The 19,385-nt window shown below is 39.5% G+C and overlaps 1 long non-coding RNA gene across 1 annotated transcript; it reads left to right on the top strand.

The window, feature by feature from the left end:
* The first annotated feature begins 16,816 nt into the window (after positions 1 to 16,816).
* Positions 16,817 to 18,944, top strand: LOC113930185. Its single transcript, XR_003522482.1, has 3 exons — positions 16,817 to 18,264; positions 18,369 to 18,492; positions 18,761 to 18,944. It is a non-coding gene; the product is annotated as an uncharacterized LOC113930185 (long non-coding RNA).
* The last annotated feature ends 441 nt before the right edge of the window (positions 18,945 to 19,385 follow it).

Genomic DNA, 19,385 nt, shown 5'->3' with positions numbered 1-19,385 from the left:
GAGGAAATTTACACATAACCATGTGAGTATTTAGCAATTCATGGGTGTTCATGGAATAAACAGTTGTGGGTCACACAAGTTACCATGGTATTTTTGTAGGTGAGCAATCAAAACATGATGGCAATGGCATAGACCTGGAGTACTGCAAGATCCCAGGTAGAGTTGATGGGTCCTACAATGATGTGTAAGTGCACAAGATTATTTCCATGACCTGGTAGAAAGGGTATTCTGTAGACCCATTTCTCACAGTGTGTTTTTACCTGTCAAGAAATCATGGTGAACTTCATAATGATCATTAATAGGACTTTGCTTTTATCCAGGTAAGTGATGATGTAGGCCTCAAACACCCTAGAAACAATCTAACCCTCTGATATGTGGGTAAGTGTGGATGGATTTCCCAACCTTTTTGTGACTATATTTTTGTTTTCACAGGTATTCAGGTAAGAATTGATCCAGTCCCAACAAATGCTAGTAACCGTGCTAATAATTATTTAAAGTTTAGATATAATGTGTGTTTAACCCCACTGGTGACAGAGGGATATGCAGGTGTCCAGGTAAGTTATCCTACTGTTCCACCCCGCAGTACTGAGCAGGAATTTTTTTTACAGGTACTCAGGAGATGATGGTTTCTCTAACAGTGGTGTTGACCTTGAAGTTTTAGTTCTGCCAAGATCCAAGTAGTGTTGATGGGTTTTCTAATGATGGAAATAGCCAGTGTTAATTATATTCTTTTCTTTTCCCCAGGTAAAACAACTTTTGTCTTTTTTATGGGCGTATAAACTATTAATAGACAAAGCCTACAGATTTATTTCTTCTCGGACACCCCCACAGTTATGGCTGTGGCGGCCTGTGGTCTCGGTGTGGTGGCCTTGGACGCGAATTCCCCAGAAGTGGCACAGCCCTCTGTGGGCCCAAATCTTCTTCAGTCACTCCAGGTCTTCACGAAGTTCACTGTCCAGACCATTGGCCAGGACCTGGCTATATTTTCCATTCTTCATGTCCTTTTGTCTGTTCAAAAACCAGTTTGGGATCTTACACTGGCATGGATTCTGCATGTGTAATGGTGATCACACATTCCACCTCACCCTCAGGGAGCTCTCATGCCCTCTTGGTGAAATCGGTGTCTGTAACACCACGTGAGCATATCTTCCCCCCACACCCTGAACTGCAGTGATGGCAAAGGCTCTTTTCTGCTGCCCATCGATATTGGTGTTGACTACTCGGAAAATGTGCCGGAACTTCTCAGGGATCCCTAGAGACGTGACGGCGGCCCCAGCAGCAGCGTGTAGGCCCCCTGTGGAAGAGCAAGACAACTTTTGTCTTAAACATACTTGTTAATTGTGTTTTTTCAGATTATGGTGGTTAGTCCTGTTACAGTGAACCAAGAAATGCTCATTAATGGGACCCTGCTCATAACCTGGTATGTGATATTGGGGATGTTACACCATAGTTGAGATCACCTGTTCTTCAGGTGTCTCAGTAAGTGAGGATGGTGTCCCGAACACAGTGTTAGCATGTTTCTTCTGCAGGAGAATTTTTTCCTGCTGAAGTCTTTGTTGTTGTACAGGTATGAGATGATGTCACATTAACACACTAGACCTTCATATTTTCACGTATGTATGTAATTAATGATGTTTTGAATAGTCTTATATTACCCGTATTTCTGGCTTGTAGGCAGTAAGATTAATTTGTCCCTCACAATACAAGTAAGCACAACATTTTACAGTATTCTTGTTTAGAGATTGTGTTTCATACACTCCTACTGATAAAAGGATAAGCAGGTATCCAGACATTCTATCATATTGTCCATCTTCACAATATGAAACATGGAATTTTTACAGGTATCTCTTTAAGAGAAGAAGATATCTCCTACCAGCGTTTAGTCTTGGACTGCTGCAAGTATCCAGATGGTGGTGATGAGTCTCAAAAGGATGCCCTTGACCAACGGAAACCGCAGTAGACCTGGTAGAACAAGACATGTACGGAACACATTTTCCACATTGTGTTTTTCAGGTTTACGTGAAGACCTCCTGATTAATAGGCTCTCCTATCATATTTAATGAGGCATGTAGAGGTATCAAGGTAAGTGCTGATATGGGCCTAAACCACAGCACACTCTTTCTGATTCTACTATGTAGGTAAGTGATTGTGTTCCTGACATTTCTTGTTACTATGATTTTGTTGCTGGTATTCAGGTAAGAAATGATAGAGTCCTTACCAAATCTTGTGACCAGGACTTTACACTTTTTACATCTTAGAGATAACTTATGCTTAACTCTGTGATTGTATCTATAATTTAGAGATAACTTATGTTTAACCCTTGATTGTATCTATAATTGTCAAGGAGTTCCCACGCCAGTAGTAACCACGGTAGTTTTGCGGGAGTCCAGTTAAAACATGATGGTCTCTTCTGACAAAGGCGTTGATCTGAATTAATGCAAGTATCAAAGTAGAGTTGATGTGTTCCGTAATAATGGAAGTGAAAAGGACTATTAGCAGGTGCTCTGGCAGAACAAGTTGTGTATTTAAACACATTTGTCCTATCTATTCCTGCAGGTGCTTGTCAAGAAAACCCAGTGAACCTAAAAATATTCGTTAATGGAACCTTGCTCTTAACCTGGTAAGTGATAAAGTGGGTTCTGCCACAATCCAGACAATCTGATCTTCAGTATGAAGGTAGGTGACGGTGGTGTCACCAACACTGGTGTTACCATGTTCATCTGCAGGTATCCTGTGAAGGTGTTCGTTAGTATACAGGTATGAGATGATACGACATTATCTTATTAGAGACATTTCTTATTTCCAGGTATCTGTGTAATTAATGTTTGAGACTCTTATATTTATGTTATTTTTGCCATGTGTTCTGTTAAGAAATTAATGTGTCCCTAATAACACTAGTAAGAATGTGATTTTCTGTACTCTTGTTTAGAGATACTGTGTACTTAACACTTGGAGTGACAGAGAGATCCGGGTATTGTGTTGCACAGTCTATCACGGCATTATTGACCACGGAATTTTTGCGGGTATCCATCAAGAGAGGAAGGTGTGTCCTCAGCTTTCACCTGCGAGTTCCACAAGCAACCAAGAGAAATTGCAGGTTGTAGTAGAAGGATTTATTCTCCACAATGTGGTTTTCAGGTTCATGTCAGAACATTATGATAAGCCCATTATTGGTAGATAACATGGGACATAGCTGGTGTCAAGGTCAGTGACGAAGTGGGCCTAAACCCACAGCACAGGCCATCTTAACTCTCTTACACATATAAGTAAGTAATATTAGCTTGCCTAAACTTCTGGTCGCCATATTTTTCTCGCTTGCTGTCTGTTTGTTTAGGTATTTAGGTTTAGAAACGATAGTATCCTTATCAATACCAGTAACCATGTACCTTTCTTTATTTCAGAGAAAATTTGTTTAACCCTGGGAGTTTTGAGTGATTTATGGGTATCCACATCATGATTACGGACTTCCGTGTCACAGTAGCAACTGTGTGTTACTTAACAGCAGTTAGGAGGTGACGGTGTTTTCAACAGTGGTGCAGACCTTGGAGTCCCGCAGGTATCCAGGCAGAGATGAGGTTATTTGGAGGTGTCCTGGTGGGAAGTAAGTGTCCATAGACACACTTGTCACGGTGTGGCTTTCAGGTTCCTGTCAAGAGATTGTGGTGAACTTCGTAATGATTTTTATCAGCAACATTGCTGATTGCCGTAAGTGATGATATGCCTCAAGCATCCCCACAGACCTTCTGATCTGGAGATTTCTAGGTAAGTGTTGATAGCATCACTACCATTTTGTAACCATGGTTTTGTTTTGGGTTTTTCTCAGCAGGTGTCCAGGTAAAAATAGTATCTCAAACAATGCTAGTCAGCATTAGCTCTTACAGGATTAAGGCTCAGTCGGTGGAGCACACGACTCTTGATCTCGGGTTGTGAGTTCAAGCCCCACGTTGGGCCTAGAGCTTCCTTAAAAAAAAGATTAATTAAAAAAAAAAAAAAAGCCCAGGGTTTATATATAATGTGTGTCTAACATAGACTGAGATCTATGCAGGTAAGTCATCTATGCAGGTTCCACACCACAGTATCGACCGTAAGATTTTTCCAGGAGGTCAGTCAAGAGGTGCTGATGTCTCTCGTTATCTGTGTTGACCTTGAAGTTGTGCCAGGATCCAGGTGATGTTAATGGTTCCCACAGTGAGGGAATGGACCAAAAGTACCTACAGGTGCCCTGGCAGGACGAGTTGTTGCCTTATACACATTTGCTGCACCTCTTTATTTTAGATTCCTGTCTAGCAATCACTCCAAACAGAACAGTGGTCATTAACAAGATCCTCTTAGGAACCAGGTAAGTGCTAAAGAGAGTTTTACTACGGTTAAGAGCATCTAATCTTCAGATTATCAAGGCAAGTGAGAATGATGTCTCTAACATTTGTGTTACCATCTTTTTTCAGATAAACTGTTAAGGTTTTGCTAGTAATCAGGTATGAGATGATGTGACATTAACTCCGGGAGACATTATATTCAGAAATCTGTGTGATGAAGGGGATATTGTTCAGGCTCTAATAAGTAAGCTGGTGTTAGGCATGTATGCAGTTAAGAAATTAAGTTGTCCATAACAATTAGTTAGTGTGCCTGAGAATTTATGACTGTTGAGAGATAGAGGGTTTTGGACTGATGGAGGGACTTCCAGATATCCAGGTCTTTATCGTATCGCCCATCACTGTGTTACTAACCATGGGATTTCTGCAGGCATTCCTTTAAGAGAGGAAGATTGCTCTTACTCGGGGCTGACCTCAGAGTTTTGCAAGTATTCAGGCATTGTTGATGGGTCCTGAGGTAATACAAAGGACCAAGGGAATTTGCAGCTGTCTGTTAGAATGAAATTGTACCAGACACATTTGCCACAGTGTGTTTTTTAGCTTCCTGTGAAGACATCATGATGAACCCAGCAGTGGGCATTAGCAAGGAGCATTATGGCAATATGCAGAGAGGATCATCTCCGCATAGCGAGGTAAGTGATGATACAATTTCTTGTTGCCATTATATTTTTGCGGGTGTTGAGGTAAGAGATGATATAGCCCCTACCAGTAATAAAAACAATGAATTTTCACTTTTATGTTTAGAGAAAATGTATAACCTTGTTAGCATTAAGGGATTGCACTCAGACAGGTGATTGTCATGGAGTTCACACCCCAGTAGTACCCACAGAATTTGGCAGATGTCCGGTCAAGTAATGATGGTCTTTCCTGACAATGGCGTTGACCTGAGTAATGGAAGTTCCTAGATAGAGTTGATGTGTTCCGTGGTAACGGGAGTGAAAATGTTGTGTTTAGGTGTCCGCGTAGAATAATTTACATTTCAAACACATTATTGCTGGTGCTTTTTCAGGTTCTCGTCAGGGGAACATAGTGAACCTCACAGTGGTTGTTAACGGACCCCTACGGGTAACCAGGTAAGAGCTAATGTGGGTCTTACTACAATGAAGACTGATCTAATCTTCAACATCTAGGTAAGTGAGGATGGTGTCCCTAACACTTGTGTTACCGTGTTTATTTGCAGGTATCCTCTTAAGATCTCTCCTAGTACACAGGTATATAATTATGTGACATTAACTTACTAGAGACATTCTTATTTTTAGATATCTATGCATTAATATGTTTAAATTATAATATTCACTTTGTAATGGGCATGTATTCTGTTAGAAATTAATGTGTTCCTCTAATACTAGTAAGAACGAGAGTTGTATCCTTGTTTGGAGCTACTGTGTTTTTCAAACTCGTGGTGCTGGAAGGATATGCAGGTATTCAGGTAATGTATCCTTTTGAACGTCACAGCATTATTGACCATGGCTTTTTCATAGGTATCCCTTCAAAGAGGAACCAGTCTCTTCCCGGCTTTAAGCTTGGAATTCTGCAAGTACCCAGGTAGTGTTGATGGATTCCAAAACAATACAAGTGACCCAAGGAATTTGCAGGTGTATGGGTTAAATGAGACAAACAGAAAAAATTTTCCACAATGTGTTTTTTAGATTCATTTCAGGACGTCGTGGCAAGTCTCTCAATGGTAGTTCATGGGAGACGCTGGTGGTATGAGGTAAGTGACGATGTGGGTCCGAGCCCTGGCAGAGACCATCAGATTTTCACATGCGTGGGTAGGTGATTATGTGTCCTCACACTTCTTGTTACCATGATTTTTTGCAAGTATTCAGGAAAGAAATGATGGTTTTCCCAACTCTAGAAAACATGAGTTTTCACTTTTATATTTCAGGAAAGTTTATTTTGAACATTATGAGTGTTGAAGGATTATGTATATGTTAAGTATTTATCTTATATTCCTCTTCATAGTACTGTCTGTGTGATATTTAGAAGTGTCCAAACACTGATGGTTTTCTGACATTGGTTCTAACTTTGAATGACAGATACCCAGCTAGAGTTGCTTTGTTCCATAATGATGACGTGAACAATGTTATTTGTGGGTGTCATGGTAGAAAAAGTTGTTTCCATTAACACAAATTTCATGATGTGTTTTCCAGATTCCTTTCAAGACCTCATGATAAACTTAGCATCAGTCATTAATGGGGGCAGGGATGTTGCTGGTATGCCCGGAAGGGTGGATGTGGGCCTAAACCACAGCATAGGCCATCTAATCTCTAGATAGCTAGGTGAGCGATGATGCTGTCTCCAACCAGAGTTGTTACCATGATTTCTTGGCAAGCATTCAGGTAGGAATTGATAGTCCTTACTAATCTAAAAACGTTGAGTTTTTACTTTTTTTGTGTTTTAGAAAAGGTATTTGTTTAACCCTGTGAGTGTTGAGGGAGTGCCATACCCAGATATTTATCATGATGTTCCCAACCATAGTAGTGACCATGGAAATTTTGCCGGTGTCCTCTAAAGAAATATTGTCTTACCTAACAACAGTGGTCTTGATCTTGGAGTACTGCAAGCATTCAGGTAGAGTTGATGTTCTCATAATAGTGAAAGTGACAAAAGTTATTTGCAGGTGTTCTGGTTACAGCAAGTAACCTTTACACATATATCATCGTGTTATTTTTTTCAGGTTCCTTCAGGATCATGAAGCACTGAACAGTGGTCATTAATCAGGGACATTTTTTGTATCCAGGTAAGTGGTGATGTGTATCTTTATCACATCAGACCCTCTGATCTGTGTGTGTGTGTGTGTGTGTGTGTGTGTGTGTGTGTGTGTGTGTGTATAAGTAATGGGTAAGGTGTTGATTGCCTTAGCTTTTTTTTACCATGTGATTCTTTTCAGGTGTCGGTAAGAAATGATAATGTTTTACCAATTCTAACAATCATGTTGTCCTACTGTTACCTATTTTAGAGAAAACTTATGTTTAACCATGTGAGTGTTGATCAGTCTGTGGGTATCCATGTGATGATCATGGAGTTGTGCATCACACTAGTAACCATGATATTTTTGCTGATAACCATTCAAGAGATGGTGGTGTTTCTAACAGTGGTGTAGACAGTGGAGTACTGCAAGAATCCAGGTAGAGTTGATGAGTCCTGCAATTATGAAACTGAACAAGGTTATTTGCAGGGTCCTGATAGGAAAAGCGTGTCCGTAATCACCTTTGTCATAATGTGATTTTCAGGTTCCTGTCAAGAAATCATGGTAAACCTCATAATGACCATTAACAGAATTTTGCTTGCATCCAGGTAAGCGATGATATGAGCCTAAAGCACCATACAAACAATTTGATCTTCAGATATTTAGATTAGTGTGGATGGTCCTAACATTTGTGATAGCATGTTTTTCTGCACGTGTTCAATTAAGAAATGATATTGTCCCAACCAGTATTAGTAGTAAGCATTAGCCCATAGTACTGTAGAGTTTCTATTCAATGGGTATTTAAACTTCGTAGTGATGGAGGCAGATACAGGTGTCTAGGTAAGTTACCCTACTGTTCCACACCACAATGTTGTCTGTGAGATTCCTACAGATACTCAAGAAGGTTGATGTCTCTGATAATGGGGTTAATCTTGAAGTTCTGCCAATATCCAGGTATGAGGATGGTTTCCCTAATAATGGCAGTAACCAAGATTATTTGTAGGTACCTTTTTTTTCCAGGTAAAGTAAGTTGTGTCCTTCAACACCCTTGTTGTTGTGTTTTTTAAGGTTCCAACCATTATGACATCGCAGTGAAGAAAACAATGGTCCTTGACAGGACCTCGCTAGTAACCAGGTATGTGATAGATTGGTTCTACCAAGATATAGATCCGTCTGATCTTTGGATATTTAGGCGAGTGAGGATGGTGTCCCTAACACAGCGTTACTGTGCTTTTTGCTGGTATCCCATTAAGTTCTTTGCTAGTATAAAAATATGAAATGATATGACAATAAATCATTAGAGATTTCTTATCTTCAAATATATAGGTAACTAATGTTTCCTGGACCTTTATGTTAATCTTTTTAGCATATAGACACTTCAGAAATCAATTTGTCCCTAACAACACTAGCCTGAGATTTTACTGTCTCCTTGTTCAGAGATAACGTGTGTTTTTACACTCATACCAATGGACCTATGGTCAGATATCCAGGTAATTTATCATATATTCCATACTTGTGATAATGACTGTGGGATCTTTGCAGGTATCCCCTCAGGAGATGAAGGTAAACCTAACTGGAATTTAACCTTTTGAGTTCTACATATTGCCCTGTAATGTTGAAGGGGGTCCCAAAATAATACACTGACCAAGAGAACTTGCAGTTATCCAGGTAGAATAAAACGCGTATGGAACAAGTTTCCTACGCTGTGTTTTCAGGTTCATGTTAAGACATCACGGGGAGCATATCAGTCACGGTAAATGAGGCATGTAGCGGATGTATTGAGGTAAGTGATGATGTGGGTCTGAACCACAGCACAGATCATCTGATCCTGTATGTAGGTAAGGGATTGTGTCCCTAACACCTCTTGTTACTGTGATTTTGTTGCAGGTATTCAGGTACGAAATGATAGTCCTTACCAGATCTAGTGACCATGACTTTACACTTTTTACTTTTTTTTTCAGATTTATTTATTTGAGAGAGAGGGAGAGAGCGTGCACGTGTGGATGCAGGAGGGGCAGAGGGAGCGTCTCAGGCAGGGCCTCGATCCCACGATCCAGAGATCACGACCTGAGCTGACACCAAGAGTCCGATGCTTAACCAACTGTGCCCTGACCCTTTTTACATTTTAGAGGTAACATGTTTAACCCTGTGAGTGTTGAGAGTTGACTGTATCCATAATTGTCAAGTTCCCACCCCAGTAGTAACCACAGTGTTTTGCAGGAGTCCAGTTAAGACGTGATGGCTTTCTTCTGACCAAGGTGTTGACCTGAATTAATGCGAGTATCAGGGTAGAGTCGATATGCTCCATAATATTGGAAGTGAAAAGGATCATTAGCAGGTGTTCTGATGGAACAAGTCGTGTCCTTAAACATATTTATCCTGTGTGTTTCTTCAGTTTCAAGAAAACACAGTCAACCTAACAATGTTAACAGAACCTTGCTCTTGACCAGGGACATGATAAAGTGAATCTTGTCACATTGCAAACCACCAGATCTTCAGTATGAAGGTAGGTGAGGATGATGTCTCTAATACTTGTGTTACCCTATTTGCACGTATCTTGTTCAGCTCTTTGCTAGTATACACGTATGAGGTAATGTGACATTAACTTACTAGAGACATTTGCACTGGGTGTTATATGAAAACAATGAATCATGGAACACTACAGCAAAAACTAATGATGTAATGTATGGTGATTAACATAACATAATAACATTTTTTAAAAAAAGACTTATATTTATCTTGTTTTGGCATATATGCAGTGAAGACATTAATTTGACCCTAACAATACTAATAAAATTAAATTTTTCATATTCTTACTTAGAGATGGTAATATATAATCCAAATAATTTATCCTATACCATCATCATGTTCTTGACCTTGGGAATTTTTTCAGGTATCCCTTCAAGAGAAGTAGATATCTCTTCCCAGGGTTTGACCTTGGAGTTCTGCAAGTTAGGTATCCAGGGAGTGTCCGTGGGTCCCGAAATGATACAAATGACCAAGGGAATTTGCAAGTGTGGAGGTGGAGTCATTCCTGTACTAAAAACATTTTCCACAATGTGTTTTTTCAGGTTAATGTCAAGGCCTCACAGTGAGTTCATCAGTGATAGTTAATGTGGGACATTGCTGGTATGGAGGTGAGTGATCCTGTGGGTCAAAACCACAGCACATACCATCTGGCTTTCATATACCTAGGTAAGTGAGGAGTGTCCTTTCACTGCTTGTTACCATGAATTGTTTTTGAAGGTATGAGGTAAGAAATGCTAGAGTCCTCACCAATTCCAGAGACCATGTTTCTCCACTTTCTATATTTCTGGAAATGTTCATTTTTAACCCTATGAGTGTTGAGGGACTGCATGTATGCAGGCATTTATCATGACACTCCCTGTGAGAGTAGTATCCATCGGATATTTACAGGTGACCAATCATCGCATGACAGTTTTATCTGTATTAACTTTAGATTAGTGTAAGTATCCAGTAAAGTTGATGTGTCTCATAATGATGAACTAAACAATGTTATTTGTAGGTTTCCTGATAGGAAAAAGTTATGTCCCTTCACACACATTCACAATGTCTTTCCAGTTAAGAAATCGTGATGAACCTAATGCTGCTCATCAGTGGGGATGTTCCTAGCGTGCAGGTAAGTGATGATATGGGCCTAGCCCAGGCCTTCTGCTCTCCATATAGCTGGCTAGGTGATGGTTTCCCTAACAGTTGTAACCATTTTTCTTTGCAGGTATTCAGGTAGGAAATGATAGTCCTTACCAATTCTAGAAACCATGTGTTTTTTTCTTTTTATATTTTAGAGAAAATGTTATTTTATCCTGGTGAGTAATGAGAGATTGCCATATTCACGTAATTGTCATAATGTTCCTAACCCTAGCAGTAACCATGGCAATTTTGCAGGTGTTTCATAACGAAATGTCATATTTGCTAATGGTCTTGACCTTGGAGTACTGCATATATTCAGATGGAGTTGATGTTCTCATAATGAAGGAAGTGTCCAAGGTAATTAATTTGAGGTGTCATGCTACAAGTTCTATTTTTTTACACATATATCATGTGTTGTTCAGATTCTATCAAGAGATCAAGATGAAATTAATGGTTAACGGGGGACTTTTCTGGTGTCCAGATAAGTGATTTGTATACCTTCACCGCATGAGACCGACGTTCACATACCTAGTTAAGTGATGATGATGGGCTAAACCTGTTTTACTATGTGATTTATTTCAGGTTTTCAGGTAGGTAATGACAGTGTTTTTATCAATTCTAGCAGTCATGTTGTCTTACTGTTTTGTATCTTTGAGAAAATTTATTTTTAACCATGTGAATACTGAGCAACTTGTGGGTATCCACATAATGGTGATGGAACTGTGCAGCACAGTAGTAACCAGGGTCTCTTTGCAGGTGAGCAAGGAAGAGATGATGGTGTTTCTGGCAATGGCCTAGACATTGGAGTACTGCAGGAATCCAGGTAGAGTTAGATGCTGGGTGTGTCCTGTAGTGATGGTAGTGAACAAGGCTACTTGCCATCTCCTAGCAGCAAAGGTGTATCTATAGAGACCTTTTTTTTACAATGTGTTTGTCAAGTTCTTATCAAAATCCATGGTAAATATCCTAATAATCAGTAACAAGACTTTGCTTGTGTCTAGGTAAGTAATGACGTGGGCCTTTAGCACCCTAAACACAATCTGATCCTCAGATAGGTAGGGAAGGATGGACAGTGTTCCTAGCTTTTCTGTTTGTTTTTATGCAGGTATTCAGTGAAGAAATGATATTGTCCCAAGTGTAGCCCTAATGTTTTTTAGAGTTTGTGTATCATGTGTGCTTAACCTGAGTGATGAGAGAAGGGTATGAAGGCATGCCACTAAGTCACCCTCCTGTTCCGCACCACAGTACTGACCAGGAGATTTCTACAGGTGCTTGGAGATGGTATGTCTCTAACACTGATGTTGACGTTGAAGCTTTGAAAGATTCAGGTAGTGTTGGTGGTTCCCTTAATGATGAGACTATAAAATGATTTGCTAGTATCTTTTTTTGTTTCGCTTTTGATTCTTACAGGTAAAACAAACTGTGTCATTCGGCCCCGAAACACTTGTTTTTGGAAGTGTACGGAAACCATGATGTCATAGTGAATCTAACCACAGTTGTGAGCTGGACCTCGAGGGTAAGCAGGTATGTGATAAAGTGGGTCTTACCCTGGTACAGATCATTTGATCTTCACATACGTAGGTAAGTGAGGATGGGCTCTCTCAACACGGGGTTACCATGTGTTTTTGCAGGCATCCTTAACAGGATGCTAGTGTACAGGTAGGAGTTGATGTGACAGTCACTCAGTAGAGACATTCTCAATCTCAGTTGTTTTGAGTTGATGAATGTTTTTGAGACTCTTACGTTTACCTAGCTTTTGTCATTATATAGTTAAGAAATTAATTTGTCCCTAGTAATACTAGTAAGAGTGCGTGTTTGTGGAATGTTTTTGAGACTCTTACGTTTACCTAGCTTTTGTCATTATATAGTTAAGAAATTAATTTGTCCCTAGTAATACTAGTGAGATTGAGATTTGTCTATTTTTCTTTAGATAATACGTATTTGATACTAATGAAAAATGGGTATGTAGGTAGTCCTGTAACTTCCTATATTGTCCTTCACAGTGTTATTGACAAAGGGGTTATTGCAGGTACCCTTCAAGAGAGGAAGGTGTCTCTTCTTAGGGTTTGACCTTGGCGTTCTGCAAGCAAGTATCCAGGTACTATGGATGGATCCCAAAATGATACAAGTGACCAAGGGAATTTGAAGGTGTGGAGGTAAAATGAGACATTTACTACAGTATGTTTTTCAGATTCATGTCAATACATTACAGTAAACCTATCAATGGTAGTTAACATCAGACATTGTTGTATGGAGGTAGGTGATGCTGTGGGCCTACAGCACAGCCCGACTAACATTCAGATATTTATGTAGGTGATAATGTTCCTCACATTTCTTGTTATCATGACTTTTTTGCAGGTAGTCAGGTAAGAAACTATAGAAACGTTATAAATTCTAGCAACGATATTATCCTACAGTTTTACATGTTAGAGAAAATTATGTTTGACCATGTAATTGTTGAGCAATTTACAGATATCCACATAATTATGACTGAGCTGTGAGTAACAGTGATAACCTTGGTATTTTTCAGGAGAGCAATCAAGAGATGACGATGTCTCTAACAATGGCACAGATCTTAGAGTATTGCAAGGTTCTGGGGAGAGTTGATGGGTTCTGCAGTGCTGGCAGTGAACAAGGTTTTTTTCAGGGTCCAGGTGTAGAAGGTGTGACTATAGACATATTTGCCACAATGTGTTTTCCAGGTTCCTGTCAAGAGATCACGGTGAACCTCCTAATGATCGTTAAAGGGACATTGCTTGTATCAGGTGAGTGATGCTGTGTACCTTAAGCACCCTACAGACCATCTGATCTTTCGATCTTAGAGTCAATGGGGTTCTTAACATTTGTGTTACCATGTTTTTTTTTCTTTTGCTGTTACTCAGTTATGATACTGTCCCAACAGATGCTAGTAAGCATTAGTCTTTATTATTTTAGAGTTTAGATATACTGTATATTTAACCTTAGTAGTGATTGAGGGATAGGTAGGTGTCCTGGTAACTTACTCATCTGTTCCACACCACGGTATTTACAATGAGATTTCTCTAGGTGGTCAGGACAGAGATGATGGTTTCTGTAACAATGGTGTTTACCTTTAAACTCTGCCAGGATCCCAGTAGTCTTGGTGGTTCCTGCAGTGATGGAAGTGATCAAGATTATTTGCAGGGTTTTTAAAAAATTTTTGTAGATAAAACAAGTTTTGTCCTTCAACACACTTGTCCGTCACGTCCTCAGGTTCCAGCAGTCATGAGATCATGGTGAACCTGACAGTGGTCATTAATAGGACCTTACTGGTAACCAAGTAAGTGATAAAGTATGTCTTACCTCAATATAGACCATCTGATCTTCAGATATCTGAGTGAGTGAGCATGGTTTCCCTAACACAGTGTCACCTAGTTGTTTTGCAAGTGTCCCGTGAAGGCCTTTCCTAGTATACAGGTATGAGACTATGTGGCATTACCTTATTAGAGAGCTGCTTGTTTTTCATCCGTGAATGAGGCTTTCAAGACTCTATGTTAACTATGTTTTTGGCATGTATGACGTTTAGAAATTGACCCAAATAGTACTAGTAAGTATGAGATTTTACTGTATTCTTATTCAGAAGTTGTATATTTTATTCACCCAGAGTGGCGGATAGGCAGAGATCCAGGTAATTCATCGTATTGTCCATCACCACATTATTGACCATGGGATTTTTGCAGGTATCCCTTCAAGAGAGGAAGGTATCTCTCATTAGGGTATAACCTCCGAGTTTTGCAATTACCCAGGTAACATTGATGAATCTCCAGATGTTACAGTTGACCGAGGAATTTGCTGGTGTCCCACTAGAATGAGACGTGGACCAAACACTTTTTCCACAATTAGTTTTCAGGTTCACATGAAGACCTCACTGCGAGCCTATCAATGGTAGTTAGTGACGTGCACATATCAGATACTGAGGTAAGTGATAGCGTGGGCCTACACCATGGCACAGGTCGCATGATCTTCATACACAGAAGTAAGTGATGATGGTGGCCCTAACACTTGTGTTACCGTACATTTTTGCAGGTATCCCTCTCAGGTCTTGGATAGTATGCAGGTATATACGTGGTGTAATATTAACTCATTATAGATGTTCTTGTTCCAGACTCCTACGTCCCTTGTTTTTGACAAGTATAAGTTCTATTAATTGGACCCTGATAATACTAGCAAGTAGTAGTTTTTATTGTTTTCTTTTATGGCGATAAAGTGTGTTTCTCACTCATAGTGGCAGACAAATGGTAAATATCCAGGTCCTTTATCATATCGTTCTAACTGCGTTATTACTGTGGGGTATTTACAGGTATGGCTTCAAGAGAGGAAGGTAAACCTTACTAGGGTTTAAGCTCAGAGTTCTGGAAGTGTCCAGGTAATGTTTATGGGTCCCCACATGATACAAGTGACAAGGGAGTTGGCAGGTGCACAGGTAGAATGAGACATGTACCAAACACATAAGCCACAATATATTTTCCAGGACTTGCGGAGAGATCACACGAGCCTATCCAGAGCAATGAATGGGGCGGGCGGGGGGGGGGGGGAGGGCGGCAGCGTTGCTGGTATTGAGGTAAGTGATGCACTAGGCTGAAACCACAAATATTTAGGTAAGTGGTAACATGTGCTGACACTTCTTGTTACGATGATTTTGTTGCAGGGATTCAGGTAAGAAGAATCCTTACCAATTCTAGAGACTATAAATTTTTACTTTTTACATTTTAGATAAAATTTATGTTTAACACTATGCATGTTAAGAGATCATAGGTATACAGGTATTTATCATGTTTTTCCCCACCGCAGTACTACCCATATGATTTTTAGAGGTGTCCAGTCACGAAATGATCATTTTTTGACATTGGTGTTGACCTGGGAGTATTGTAAGTATGCAGGTAGTACTGTAAGTATCCAGAGTTGATATGTCTCATAATGATGAAGTGACCAAGGTTATTTGCAGGTATCCTGGTAGAAAAAGTTGTGTTCTTAGACGTGTTTCATAACATTTTTTTCAGACCCCTGTCAAGAGATCACAATGAACCTAACATGGGTCATTAACGGGGGCAAGGACGTTGCTGGTATGCAGGTAAGGGAGGATGTGGGCCTAAACCACACAGCACAGGCCGTCCGATCTCCAGATAGCTAGGTAAGTGATGACGGTGGCCCTAACACTTGTTATCATGATTTCTTCAGGGGCATTCAGGTAGGAAATTATATAGATCCCTTGCCCAAATAAAAAGCATGAGTTTTCATTTTCTATGTTTCAGAGAAAATTTTTGTTTGTCCCTATGAGTGTTGAATAATATCATATCTAGGCAATTAGGATGATGTTTCCTGCCACAGTAGTGACCATGGGAATTTTGCAGGTGTCCTGTTAGTTTTCAAATGTCTCACCTGACTGTGATCTTGACTTTGGAGTACTACAAGGATTCTGGTACAATTGATGTTTTCCAATGATGAAAGTCATAAAGATTATTTGCAGATGTCCTGGTAGAACAAGTTGTGTTCTTTTATACATATATCATAATGTGTTTTTCAGGCTCATGTCCCAAGGTCATGGTGAACCTAATGGTTATTAACAGGAGACATTTCTGGTATCCAGGTAAGCGATGATAACGCAACTTCATCACATCACAGACCATCCAGTCTTCACATATTGACATAAGTGATGTTCGTTCTTGTTTGACTGTGGGATTTTTTTTTTTTTGTAGGTTTTCAGGTAAGAAATGGTAATGTTTTACCAGTTGTAGAAATCGTGTTATCCTACTATTTTATATTTTAGAAAAAATTATGTTTAACCATGTGAGTGTTGAGCAATTTGCAGATATCCATGTAATTATTATGAAGGTGCAAATTTCAGTAGTACCGTGGTTTGGGTTTTTTGTTGTTTGTGTTTGTGTTTGTTCGTTTGCTTGCAGGTGAGCATTCAAGAGATAATGGCATCTCTAACTGTGAGGTAGGCCTACCTAAGATTCTAGGTAGATTTAATGAGTTCTGGGACACCTGGGTGGCTCAGTCGGTTAAGCGTCTGTCTTCAGCTCAGGTCATGATCCCGGGGTCCTGGGATCGAGTCCCGCATCGGGCTCCTTGCTCAGCGGGGAGCCTGCTTCTCCCTCTCCCTCTGCCACTCCCCCTGCTTGTGCTCACTCTCTCTCTCTGACAAATAAATAAAATCTTTAAGAAAAAAAGATTCAGTGAGTCCTGCAGTGATGCTAGTGACAAGGTTATTATCAGGGTCCAGGTTATAAAGGTGTGTCATGACACATCTGTCAAAATGTTTTCTTCAGGTTACTGTTAAGATACCATGGTAATCCTCATAATGATCATTAAAGGGATTTTGTTTGTATCTAGGTAAGTGATGACGATAGCCTTTTCCATGCTATAGACCATCTAATATTCAGGTATCTGAGTAAGTATGGATGGTATTCCTAACCTTGTGTTGCTATGTTTTTTTGCGGGTATTCAGGTAAGAAATGGTATTGTCAATCGATGCTAGTAAGCGTTAGTCCTTATTATTTTAAAGTTTAGATATAATGTTTGTATAACATCAGTAATGTCAGAGATTACATAAGTATTCAGGTAAGTTAGTATTTTGCCCGTCGCCTCTTTATTGACCATGACTTCTTACAGTTATCTTGTCAAGACAGTATTGTGTCTCTAACTAGGGGGTTGACCTTGAACTTCTGCAAGTTTCCAGGTAGATTTGATAGGCCTCATAAATTTGATGGGATTTTGCAGGCAATACATGTATTCCTAACACAGTTTTTACCATGAATTTTTATAGAGTCCACTCAAGAGATGATGGAAGGCCTTCGAGAAAATATACCAGAGAAATCCCAAATTAAATACTATGGTCATGATGAGCAGTGGGTGATGTATGGAATTGTTGAATTGCCATATTGTATACCTGAAACTAGTATAACACTGTATGTTTACTGGAATTAAAATTAAAAAATATAGAAGGGGATTCAAAAACAATCCCAGGGTAAAATGACCTATTCAAGTCGTGTAACAATATTTTCAGTTTCCAATAGCTGCCTGTGAAAAAAGTCTTGCTCAAAATGCATAAAATGAGAAAAATGTATTCCATATGAATGAACGAATAACTTGAACTTGTGCTAGTCAGAAAATAAGATTGAATGAATGAATAAATGAATGCTATTGTTAGTTGAACCATCATCTCTTAATTTGTATTTTTGCAGATACCCACTCAGGAGGAGAAAATGTCTCTATTCAAGGTCTTGTCCCTGGATTTTTGCAAGTAGCTGGATGGATTTTATGGTTCCCTTTAAGTCTGCAGTGCTCATTAGGTTTTCAGGTGTCCAGGTTATGGAATTACCGGTAGACACTGTTCTCTCTTTGGCTTTTGTAGATTCCAGTGAAGAGATTGTTGAGAACCTCCGTGTGGTATTGAAGGCAAAATTTTGTTTGCACTAAGTACAAGATAATGGTGTTCGTACCAGAGTTAGAGCTCATGAGATTTTGCACATATCCAGGTAGACCGTGTTGGTATTCTGAAGCCAACCTAGTGACCATGATTTCTTTGTGAGTATTTGTAAGTTGTAAGCAGTGATCAGGGAAATTTTGCAGATACCCTGTCACGCTCTGAAGGTGTCTCTAACTAAGGTGTTTTTCTTGGAAATTTGTAGATGTCCAGGTAAGAGATGATGGTGTCCCTAATCAAGATAATGACCATGGGATTTTGCAGTTATCCAAGCAAGAGATGCCATATCCCTACCATGATCTTGATCCTGCACCTTTCTAGGTATTCAGGTAAGAGATGGTATTTGTCTGAATATGTTAGTGACCCTGGGGCTTTTACTGGTATGCAGGCAGATGGTGATTCTGTATCTATAGTGCCGACGTTTGAATTTTACACGTATCTAGGTAAGAGTTGATCTGGCCCTTAACCATGCTAGTGGCCTTGGGATATTTTAGTCTAGGCAAGGAGTGGTGTGTCCTTAACCATGTTAGTTACCATGAGATTTTGCAGGTATCCAGGTAAGAGGTCACGTACCTACAACATACTATTTCTCTTCAGCTTTTTTAGATATTCTGAGAAGAGATGATGGTGTTGCTAACCACACTAACGACCATAGGATTCTGCACATATCCAGTGAAGAGACGATAGCATCTCTTTCAACATTGGTGTCTATGGAAATGAAAGAAATGGAATGCTTTTTTTGATTAGCTGTATAATTTGTTAAAAGAATTTTCATGTTCAATGACTATTAAATATTATTCACGATCATATTTTCTTATATCCATGTGTTTAATTTTTCCATAATGACATTTGCACCAGGAATCTTAGGCCCATGTTTATGAAATATGTTAATATCGTGGAGCCATGGATACAGATAGACTTCATATGAAATGTGGTTATGCCTAAAGAAAACTAGGCTATAAACCCAATTCTTAGTTAAAGGGTTGGGGGAGCCAAGGAAGGGGCATATTGGTGTACATATTGTGGGCAAAAAACATCTGTACTCTCCCCCTCCTGATATGAATAGGCATTAGATGATATGTTAGGAAAATATGTGAAACATGATAGAGATTAATGGGGAACTTGAATATCTCTTATCTAAATATTCAGTTATTGAATTATTATTTCGCTTATATCATTGACACATAGAAAAGGAGAGTGAATAAGAATTTGGTCATCATTC

This window comes from Zalophus californianus, chromosome X, assembly GCF_009762305.2.
Source record: "Zalophus californianus isolate mZalCal1 chromosome X, mZalCal1.pri.v2, whole genome shotgun sequence".
NCBI classification, from domain to species: Eukaryota; Metazoa; Chordata; class Mammalia; order Carnivora; family Otariidae; genus Zalophus; species Zalophus californianus.
Note: the sequence above shows the minus strand (reverse complement) of the source record. Positions and strands in the feature narration are given on the sequence as shown.